Source organism: Ricinus communis, chromosome 9 (genome assembly GCF_019578655.1).
Source record: "Ricinus communis isolate WT05 ecotype wild-type chromosome 9, ASM1957865v1, whole genome shotgun sequence".
Lineage (NCBI taxonomy): Eukaryota > Viridiplantae > Streptophyta > Magnoliopsida > Malpighiales > Euphorbiaceae > Ricinus > Ricinus communis.
This window is the reverse complement of record NC_063264.1, coordinates 19,485,700-19,497,179: the sequence shown is the minus strand read 5'-3', so window position 1 is coordinate 19,497,179 and position 11,480 is coordinate 19,485,700. Positions and strand designations below refer to the sequence as shown.

At 42.6% G+C, this 11,480-nt stretch overlaps 1 pseudogene; it reads right to left on the bottom strand.

Moving 5' to 3' along the window:
- Positions 1-613: 613 nt before the first annotated feature.
- LOC125371207 lies at positions 614-10,513 on the bottom strand (annotated as a pseudogene).
- Positions 10,514-11,480: the final 967 nt, after the last annotated feature.

Below are 11,480 nucleotides of genomic sequence, written 5' to 3'. Positions count from 1 at the left end.
AGGAGCCGCCACAAGAATCGCATTAATATTTTCCGACTCCAAAACACCACAATCCAAACAATTTAATTTGATTTATTTTTAAACTACCCAACACAAGCAATTAATAGCCTCAATAACATTCTAATATTATAACAAAATTTTCGAGTCTAATAAAATTATACCGAGTTAAAATTAAAATATTCCGCTGGCCCGAAACACTGGGTCCTAAGCCCGCCAATGTTGTCGAATTCAAATCCGGAGCGCCCACGCCAAGCTCAAGTTGCGGGAGTCCTAAGTACAAGAGTTTTGGCCGGAAGAGGCCTAAGGCGGCGGATCGGGGCCGGAAAGTCGCTGCTCACGCGACACTTCCCAAGGTCACGGCAAGGATTTTCCGACGGAGGAGGGTTGCTTCCGGTTTTGGGGATGGGGAGTTCGATTCCGCGTCGGTTTATGGAAAGGACGCCGGCAGGAGGCCGAATCGACGATGGCAGCCTCTTCGCCCTTCGCGGTCGCGGAAAGGAAGGAGGAGGGAAGGCCGAATCTGCCATGGCGGCATGAGGCGGTGCGGGGAGAAGGCAATGACGGGAGAGGGAGAAGGAAGGGAGGAAGGAAAAGGAGGAGGGGAGGGAAAAGGAGAGATTTTTTTTTTTAAATATATATATATATTATATAATTATTATTATTACAACTAAGGGTGTTACATTCTACCTCCCTTAGAAAAGAAATTCGACCTCAAGTTTAAACCATGGCCCACTTAGGATTGAAATAAATTAGGGTAGAGGCTTCTCATTTCCTCGCCGGTTTCCCGGTGTACACTCTTCGGACAAATGATTCCGCCACAAAACTTTGACCATCTGAATAATTTTAGAGCGGTGGCGAACTTGAGTATCCACGATCCTGACTGGCTGCTCCTCGTAAGTCAAATCTTCACCAACTTCCACATTTTGTGGTTGTAACACATGCGAAGGGTCTGAAATATACTTTCTTAACATCGATATGTGGAATACCGGATGCACGTGCGAGAAGTTCGGTGGCAAGTCTAGTTTGTATGCCACATCTCCACCGCTTAATAATCTCAAAGGGTCCCACATAACGAGGTGCCAATTTGCCCTTCTTGCCGAACCGCAACACACCACGCATAGGAGACACCTTCAAGAATACACATTCCCCAACACTGAATTCCACGTGCTTCCGCTTTGGATTCGCATAACTTTTCTGCCTACTAAAAGCTGTCTTCAGTCGCTCGCGAATAACCAGAATCTTTTCTGAAGTGATCTGAACCAATTCCGATCCTGCTAACTTCCGTTCACCAACTTCTTCCCAACATACGGGGGATCTACACTTCCGACCATACAAGGCCTCGAAAGGTGCCATTTTGATACTTGCATGATAGCTGTTATTATACGCGAATTCGACCAACGGTAGATACCAATCCCATTGACCACCAAAGTCTATCACGCACATCCGAAGCATATCCTCTAAAGTCTGAATAGTCCTTTCTGATTGTCCGTCCGTCTGAGGATGGAAGGCCGTACTGAAGTCCAACCTGGTACCAAGTTACTCTTGCAACTTTTTCCAAAACCTTGAAGTAAATTGCGGCCCCCTGTCAGTCACTATGGAAACCGGGACGCCGTGAAGACTGACAATCCTTTCCAGATACACTCTTGCATACTTAGCTACAGAGTAGGTAGTCTTTACCGGAAGAAAATGCGCTGACTTAGTCAATCGATCCACAATTACCCAGATGGAGTCATAACCAGCAAAAGTCTTGGATAAACCTGATACAAAATCCATAGTAATCCTTTCCCATTTCCACTCTGGTATAGGAAGCGGCTGCAGTAAACCAAACGGCTTCTGATGCTCTAATTTAACCTGCTGACACGTTAGACATTTGGAGACAAACTCTGCTACATCTCTCTTCATCCCGCTCCACCAATAATTTCCTTTCAAATCATGGTACATCTTTGTGGAGTCTTGGGATGCACTGTAAGATGTACGTTGAGCTTCTTCTAAAATCTCCTTCCCGAGATTATCCACATCGGAACACAGCCTAGAGCCCATCATGAGGGTGCCATCATCATTTGTAACAAAGTTATTAGCTCGACCGCCGCACATCTTCCAAGATTTTCTGCAATCGTGGGTCCCGATTCGAGCCATCCCGATTCGTCCACAAGCATGACCTAATCCGAAATGTGCTAATAATGCACCCGATTCTAATATCTCCACCGTAACCCTTGATCATATAGTTCATGCAACTCTCTAACCAAATGGTCTCTTCTCTACACCGACATGAGCAAGACTACCTACCGACTTCCCCGCTCAAAGCATCACCACAACATTCGCATTACCCGAGTGGTAGAGAATATTACAATCATAGTCCTTCGGAAGCTCTAACCACCTTCTCCGCCTCAAAGTTCAAATCCTTCCGTTGAAAAATATACTTTAAGCTTTTATGATCCAGATAAATCTCGTGACGCCTCCATGAGATAGTGCCTCCAAATCTTTAATGCAAAATTATCACGCCATCTCCAAATCGTGGGTCGGGTAATTTTGTTCATGCTTCTTCAATTGCCTAGACGCATAAGCTATTACCTTTCCATTTTGCATCGGAACACAACCCAAACCCACTCTAGAAGGCCGTAATACACCGTGAATCCACTAGTCCCGGAAGGTAAGGTCAACACCGGAGTCAAGTCAAACAAATTCTTCAACTTTTGAAAGCTTCTCTCACACGCATCACCCACCCAAACCCTGACATTTTTCCGAGTCAACTTAGTCAAAGGCGCCGCTATCCTCGAAAAGTCTTGCACAAATCGACGGTAGTAGCCTGCCAACCCTAGAAAGTTACGACTTCACCACCGGGTTGGCCTCCGCCATTCACCACCGCCTCCACTTTCTTAGGGTCCACTTGAATACCCTCTTTAGACACTATGTGCCCTAGAAAAGCAAAGCTTTCCAACCAGAACTCGCACTTGGAGAACTTAGCGTACAATTGATGTTCCCTCAAAGTCTGAAGTACTATCCTCAAGTGCCACGCGTGCTCCTCTTCGCTTTTGGAATAAACCAAGATATCATCAATGAATACGATGACAAAACGATCCAGAAATTCCTTGAACACTCGATTCATCAAATCCATAAAAGCCGCCGGGGCATTAGTGAGTCCAAACGACATCACCAGAAACTCATAATGCCCACAACGCGTCCTGAACGTCGTCTTTGGCACATCTTCACCACGGATCCTTAATTGGTGATACCCCGATCGTAGATCAATCTTGGAGAAATACACCGCTCCCTGAAGCTGATCGAATAGGTCATCGATGCGAGGAAGCGGATACCGATTACGAATCATTGCCTTATTCAGTTGCCGATAATCGATGCAGAGACGCAAGGTACCATCCTTCTTCTTTACGAACAGAACAGGCGCACCCCAAGGAGACGTACTAGGTCTAATGAAACCCTTATCTAGGAGGTCTTGCAACTGCTCCTTTAGCTCTCTTAACTCGGCCGATGCCATTCGATAGGGCGGCAAAGAAATAGGTGTTGTACCCGGTATCACGTCGATACAGAATTCTATCTCTCTATTGGGCGGTAATCTAGGTAGTTCTTCTGGAAACACATCAAGAAACTCGCAAACCACCGGAACGTCTTCGACGCAACCTTTCCTTGCAGAGGTATCCCTAACCAAAGCCAAATATCCCTGACATCCACGGCGAAGCATCCGCCTAGCTGCAATCGCTGACACGAGGTTCGAGGGAGAAGGTATCCGCTCACCTTTAAAATAGAACTCCGAGTCTCCGTGGAATTGAAAAGTCACTTGTTTCTCCCTGCAAATTCAACATGGCGAAATGCATAGCTAACCAATCCATTCCCAATATCACATCAAAATCCATTACATCTAAAAGAATTAGGTCAGCAACCAAATCTCGTCCCTCAACAGACACCGGACACGACGGATACACGACATCGGTCTCTAAGGCCTTACTTAATGGCGTAGTGACCGACATCGGAATTCGAAGCCTAACGGGCTGGACATCCAATCTTAAGGCAAAACTAGGCGATACGAAAGAATGGGTAGCCCCAGGGTCTAACAAAACTCTAGCCTCAGAATGACAAACAAGAATAGTACCTGACACCACAAAGATTTGAGGCTCGCGATCTTCGGGGAGTAAGGGTAAACACTCTAGCTTGCCCCTACCGACCGCTGAGACTCAAGCTCGACCTTGAACCCTGCCCCCAGACCGGCCTCCTGAAGATCTACCTCCAAAACTACGGCCCTGCTGGCCAACAAACTGAGATCCATCTTGAAAATGTCCCGGGGTTGCAGGAAAAGCTGGTCGGGTCGCACTAGCGGACGAGCCTTGTGGAAAAGTCGGTCGATCAAATAGCGAGGACACTCTCGAGCCATATGTCCCATCTCACCACACCTAAAACAGGCTCCACTGGATGTTAGGCACGGTCCCTGATGTGACCTGCCACACATCTGACAAGTGCTGGCCCCAGAACTAGAGCTGCTGTAGCCTGAACTCTGCCCACTACCACTGAAGCCCTGACCAGGTCTGAATCCTCGGCTACTCCTCCGATTACGCCTACCCTTTCTGTGGATGCGGTGACTTCTCTGCACGGCCTGCTGGTCGGTACCTCCAGAGTAACTTCCACTACCATAGTACGGCACGACAGTCACAGACCGGACCGACCCTCAACCCTGGTTTTCTTCTTCCTACAATCGTCACCCCTTGACTAAACCCTCGTAGGCCATCTCCATCCCGCTTCGCCATGTCAGTAACTTCTAGGAAGCTACTCCTCCTAGATTGAACCAAGGAAACAAACTCTAGGCCGAGCCCTGAAATGTATTTGCTGTTCTTCTGCTCCTCAGTCCCCACAGCATGAGGTGCATACCTACTCAGCTGAACAAATTGCCTGGTGTATTCAGCCACAGATGATTCTCCCTTAACTAACCTTTCAAACCTCTCCCTGTACTCCTGCCTTACACTGAAAGGGATGAAGTACTCTTCGAATTTATCTCTGAATTGCCTCCACGACAACCCATCCAGAAAGGGGCGGATATAATCTCTAAACCACTGGGATGCTATTCCCTTCAAGGAAAACCCGGCCATCTCGATAGTCCTCCCGCCGAATAAAGGCAAATCAGACGCCCTCTTTTCAACCTCATCCAAAAAGTCCAAAGGGTCTCCAGCTGTCCCATCAAACTCCACAGGTCTTAACTTGGTATACTCAGACATAGGGACATCGTCCGGATTCTTGATACCGGACCCACTAGCACGACTTCGCACCCGAGCACCGGCCGGAAGACTAGCAACCGCTCTAAGGCCCTCTGCATCCCGGTCATACCGGACACAAAAGCCTCCACCGGAATTTCACCAAGACCATGTACCTCCCGAGCCTCGCCCCCGATCCGGTTGGGTACCGCCGAGGCCTACCTCGCCTTCCGGTACCATGGGTCGGGTCCGGAGGAGCCGCCTCGAGTAAAACTCATCTTCGCCTTGGCCGACCGCAATCGCTCGGGTTCTCGGCATTGGCAAGAGCTCGAAATGAACAACAAGTTATTAACCCAACAGACTCTCTAACGTATAGCGCAGATACTAGAATCAACGAAACATGCAAGGACAGACTCAATTTTTCCTAGTTCCTGCAGTAGTTTGGAAAGCTAACCTAGGTCGAAGGAAAAACTAAACCTAAGCTCTGATACCAACTTTGTCACGACCCACTTTGGGGGCCCATGACCGGCACTAGGGAATGGGTAGGCTTAAGGCCACCGAAACCCGTAGTAAGCCTTACCAACCCGCAAATCCATATATACAATTAACCAAATATAAAGTAGTCATAATTATCTTGCATAATAAATCACCATACTACCAACAGGAGTCAAAACAGTTATATAAATTTTAGAATTTCCTACTGCGGATACTCTAGAGTAAAAATGACAAGTATAGAAGTACAAGATAATTACAAAGTCCGAAGAAGAAGAAGTCAGACTGTCGAATGTGCGATGGCGAAGGTCTTTAACTATCACCTAAAAAAAAATTACAACTGAGACTGTCAGTCTCGAGAGTGAGTCAAAATCAAATAATTTAAGGACTATTGCAACCTTCACATGATATATTAGTTATTCAGAACAATATACCAATTTCTGAATATAATTGCAATCATAATATATAATCATACACCATAGTAATAAAATGATAAAAGAAGAGAGTGTAAATAAATAAAGACATTTTTACTTTCACGGGACGTGTGGCTAAGTAGAACCCTAACCCCAAATTCTAACAGCCATTTTGGCTCTCTTAATCCAAATAAGACTGGCGCCCCGAGAGCAATGCTCGACCAAGGACCTTACCTTAAGTCTGGTCACTTAAGTATCCAAATAAGAAATCTAGTAGCCATTCGGCTCTCTTAATCCAATAAGACTGGCGCCCCGAGAGCAATGCTCGACCAGGGACCTTACCTCTAGTCTGGTCACTTAAGTATCCAAATAAGAAATCTAGTAGCCATTCGGCTCTCTTAATCCAATAAGATCGCCCCCGAGAGCAATGCTCACTGTGGACCTTACCTCCACCGGTCACTTAAGTATCCAAATAAGCCGCCCCGAGAGCAATGCTCGACCAGTGACCTTACCTCCCGTGAATTTACACAAATCAGCCCAGAGAGCCATGCTCACCGTGGCAAACCCATAAATATCTTATTACATGTCCATGATCATTACCGGCAAGACGGTCCTCGATAATCCATCAAAGCATGTTCTACAAGCCACATTTCCCAATTCGCAATCATCACATATAATAAATATCATTATCCGATGAACTCATCCAACACATATCGGAAATAAAGATTAAAGATTTAAGATAAAACAACGTGCAATTTGTGAGGGGAAAAATAATAACGTTTGTCTTATTATAACATACTAATAATAATATTTATATTATTTCAAATATTAATAATCAAGTGAAATCATTTATTTTATGATACTAATAATCATATTAAGCACAAATTCTAAATAGCATATTAAAATCGGACTAGCAATAGCGCAAAGATTAAATGACTTTAACTCATGATTTGATGCGTTCCACACCGCTCCTACGCCTCGGGTGGAGTCAAGGGAAGGCCGAATTATCTAATAACAAAAGACATACAATTAATAGACATTCAAAATTCTTCCTAAACTTAGACCCTAAGGTCGACCGCCTAGAATTAAATTGGACTCGAGGATTCTCACTGAAATTTGATGTGAACCTCCCCTAAATTACGGATATTTACCCACCGTAAAACGGGTCCAGGACCTACCAAAAACATATCAAACATGCCGGAATTTAATAACAGGAGGGCCACAAGAACTGCATTAATATTTTCCCGACTCCAAAACACCACAATCCAAACAATTTAATTTGATTTATTTTTAAACTACCCAACACAAGCAATTAATAGCCTCAATAACATTCTAATATTATAACAAAATTTTCGTGAGTCTAATAAAATTATACCGAGTTAAAAATTAAAATATTCCACGCGTCCAAAACACTGGGTCGGAAGCCGGCCCCGCCAATGTCGAATTCAAACCGGAGCGCCACGAAGCTCAAGTTGCGGGGAGTCCGAAGTACAAGAGTTTTGGCCGAAGTGGCCGGAAGGCGGCAGATTGGGGCCGGAAAGTCGCTGCTCACGCGACACTTCCCAAGGCCGGCAAGGATTTTCCGACGGAGGAGGGTTGCTTCCGGTTTTTGGGGATGGGGAGTTCGATTCAGCGCCGGTTTGGAAAGGACGCCGGTAGGAGGCCGAATCGACGATGGCGGCCTCTTCGTCCTTCACGTGTCATGGGAAAGGAAGGAGGAGGGAAGGCGGCCGGCGGGCGGCATGAGGCGGTGCGGGGAGAAGGCAATGACGGGAGAGGGAGAAGGAAGGGAGGAAGGGAAAGGAGGAGGGGAGGGAAAAGGAGAGATTTTTTTTTTTAAATATATATATATATATATATATATAATTATTATTATTAAAACTAAGGGTGTTACATTGTTGGATTGTTTGAGTTGGTTTTGTATTCTTCTTGTTTTCAGTGTTAATAAGATTATGCATTATTCATGAGACGTTGTGAATTGTGATGTTTAGATTGCTTTATGAGATTGAGAAATCTGTTTGGCAATTTAAACTTTGAATAACAAGAACTGGTTAATAATCGCTTAGAGATAAGGATAATTAACTAGCCGGATTAAGAATTAACAAAGCTTAATAGAGGCGGATTAAAGCTTAATGCTAATTTAAGAATCAATCGTTAGGAAGAGATTCCAACTTTAGGTTATTAGGTTTAGGAATTCGGTTATCTCGAGAGAGAAACCGAATTGATTAAGAATTCGGCCCACGGGTAGCATAATTAGACTCACCGATCCTTTATCTTTTGTTCGGTTGCCAACTAGTTTAGATTCCCTTTGGGTTTGTCTTCTTGTCTTGATTATTTCATTTATTAATTACTCCTGCATCTCCCTCGGAACTTAGCTTGTAGTTAATAGTTAGTTTAGAAATTATTCATTATCCATTTTAGGTTAATATAACAAAGAACAAAGGAGTAACTCTAGGCTTTCACTTTCCCGAGGAATACGACCTTGATACTCGCCATTAGTGCTAGACTGCATCGATAGGTACACTGCCTTAGATTGTAGCTAACACGAGTAGCAACCATCAGTACAATACCTTCAGGAAGGTCTATAAGATCCCAGACTTCGTTCTTATACATGGAATCCATTTCTGATCTCATTGCCTCATGCCATTTACTAGAGTCAATATCTGATATTGCCTCTTTGTAACTAGTAGGATCATTTGTATGATCTGCATCTCCATAAATGAATTACTCTTTTACATTCCCATGGAGCATGCCATATCTCTCTGGTGGATGAGAAATTCTACTAGATCTTCAAGGTAATCTAATGATGGGGTTGATAGGCACTGGTTCATTGATTGGTTCTTGACTAATTCATTATTCAGATAACACTTCATCGAGTTCTATCTTCCTCTTGCTCCTACTATCTTGAATAAATTGTATTTCAAGAAAGAGAGCATTTGTACTAATAACGATGGTTATATCAAGAGGAAGATAGAAATAATATCCTTTTATTTCTTTATCACAAAAGCTGGATAGCCCCAAATCTTAACATGTTTAAGATTGGTTTCCTTATTGTTACATACCTCATATGGAGTTTTAGGAACAGATTTGAAAGTCACTCTGTTCAAAAGGTATAACGACGTAAGGAGGGCATATCCCCATAAGGAAATGGGTAAATCAGTAAAGGTCATCATCGATCGTACCATGTCTAACAAGGTGTGATTCCTCCTTTCAGATACACCATTCAATTATGGTGTCCCAACGGGAGTAAGTTGTGAAACAATGCCATGTTCCTTAGAAACTTATCAAACTCGCTGCTCAAATATTCACCACCTCGGTCATATTGAAGGGCTTTAGTACTTAGGCCTGTCTGATTCTCACTTCAGCTTTAAATTCTTTAAACTTTTCAAAGGGTTCAGACTTATATCTCATAAGATATAAATACCCATACTGTGATAAATCATCAATAAAGGTAATGAAGTAAGTGTAACCACCACGTGCCATAATGTTAAAAGGTCCACCTACATCATTATGTATCAATCCTAAAGCATTCGAAGCTTGTTCCCCTCATCCCGTAAAGGGTAATTGCATCATTTCACCTTGAAGACAAGATTCACACATCAAATATGGTTCAAAAACAATGGAATTCACTTATCCTATTTTAACCAATTTAATGATTCTTTCTTCTACAATATGACCTAATCTAAGATGCCATAAATATCTCAGATTTAGATTTTTGATTGCTTTAGCATTTATGTTCACATTATGTGCTCCAATTATATCTACAAATAAATTTAAATAATAGAGACCATTAATTAAAGTACCATATACATTCATTTCCAAAATGAACTTGGCAAACATCATTTGCAAATTTGAATTAATAATTCTCAACTACTAAAGCAGAAAGTGAAATGATGTTTCTATATGCATTAGGTACATATAAGCAGTCCTTTAATAATAATTTATATCTAGTAGATAAAATAACAAAATAGTTCCTATGGCGACTACAGTAACACTTGCTCCATTCCCAATCTTTAGAACTATCTCATCCTTCTTAAGGATCCTAGTTGCTGCCAGATCCTGCATAGAACTACAAACGTAAGTACTAGCACCAGAATCTAACACCCAAGAATTAGATGATGATAAACTAAATGAAAAACAAGACTCGAAAACAAAAAAGATAATAGTACCTTCACCTTCCTTGACTCTCAAGGATTTCAGATACTCAGCACCTTTACGTTTCTAGTGTCTTTCCTTTTGACAAAACAAACACCTCCCTTTGTCATTAGACACTTCCTTGCCCTTTCCTTTGCCTCTAGCCTTGAAGACCTTACTAGTGGGTTTAATCGCAGATTTTTCCTTTGCCTTTTTCTTTGACTTGGTCCCACTAGTTGAAGCAAAGACAAGAGCAGGCTCCTTACCTTTACCCTGCATAGTTCCTGAGCTATCGCTATTTAATTAAGGAGCTCAACTAGTGTACACTCAATTTTGTTCATATGAAACTCATAATGAACGTGGAAAAGGATACAGGCAATGATTGTAGTATCAAATTAGTCTTTAAATCTGCATCTATAGAGAAATTTAAAACCTCAAGATGCTCAATCAAATTGATCATCTTAAGTACATGTGCTGACAAATTAGCGTCCTCAGCCATCTTAGATCGAAACAACTGCTTTGATATCTGATATCTATTAGTTTTGCTCTATTCACCATACAACTCTTGAAGGTGAAGAATGATGCTAGTAGCATCATATCTTGTTATGCTATCTCTGCAGCTCATTAGTCATGGAAGCAAGATATAACACCTAGCTTGCATGTCATTAGAGCACCACTTCTCAAGTGTAGCATGTTCCTCTTCTGATGCCCCTATAAGAAGGGGATCGGGGAACCCTAGTATTAAGGGCATAGGCAATGCATTTAGAATTGAGAACTATTCTCAAATTCCTAAGTCAGTCAATGAAATTCACTCCAGTCAACCAGTTAGCATCAAGTATGTCCGCAAGTGGATTGAGGGGGCCATTTTAAAACTGCAAAGAATAATAGATTATTAGTGACTTGTTATGTAATTTCATTTTGATTTTGGTCTTTAAATCAAAATGATGACTCCCACTAACTTGACCAATCTCAGTTCCTAGTAAGAAACAGAAATCCTCATTGGTGGATTTTGATAGGCTAATTGTGTTAGCTAAAATCTAAGGCAGTGAACCTATTGATGCAGTCTAGCACTCATGGAGGGTATCAAGGTCGTATTCCTCAGGAAATTGAAAGTCCAAAGTTACTTCTTTGTTCTTTATTATATTAACCTAAAATGAATGATGAATAATTTCTAAACTAACTAATAGCTACTAGCTAAGTTCTAAGGGAGATGCAGGAATGAATGGATAAATAAAATAACCAAGAC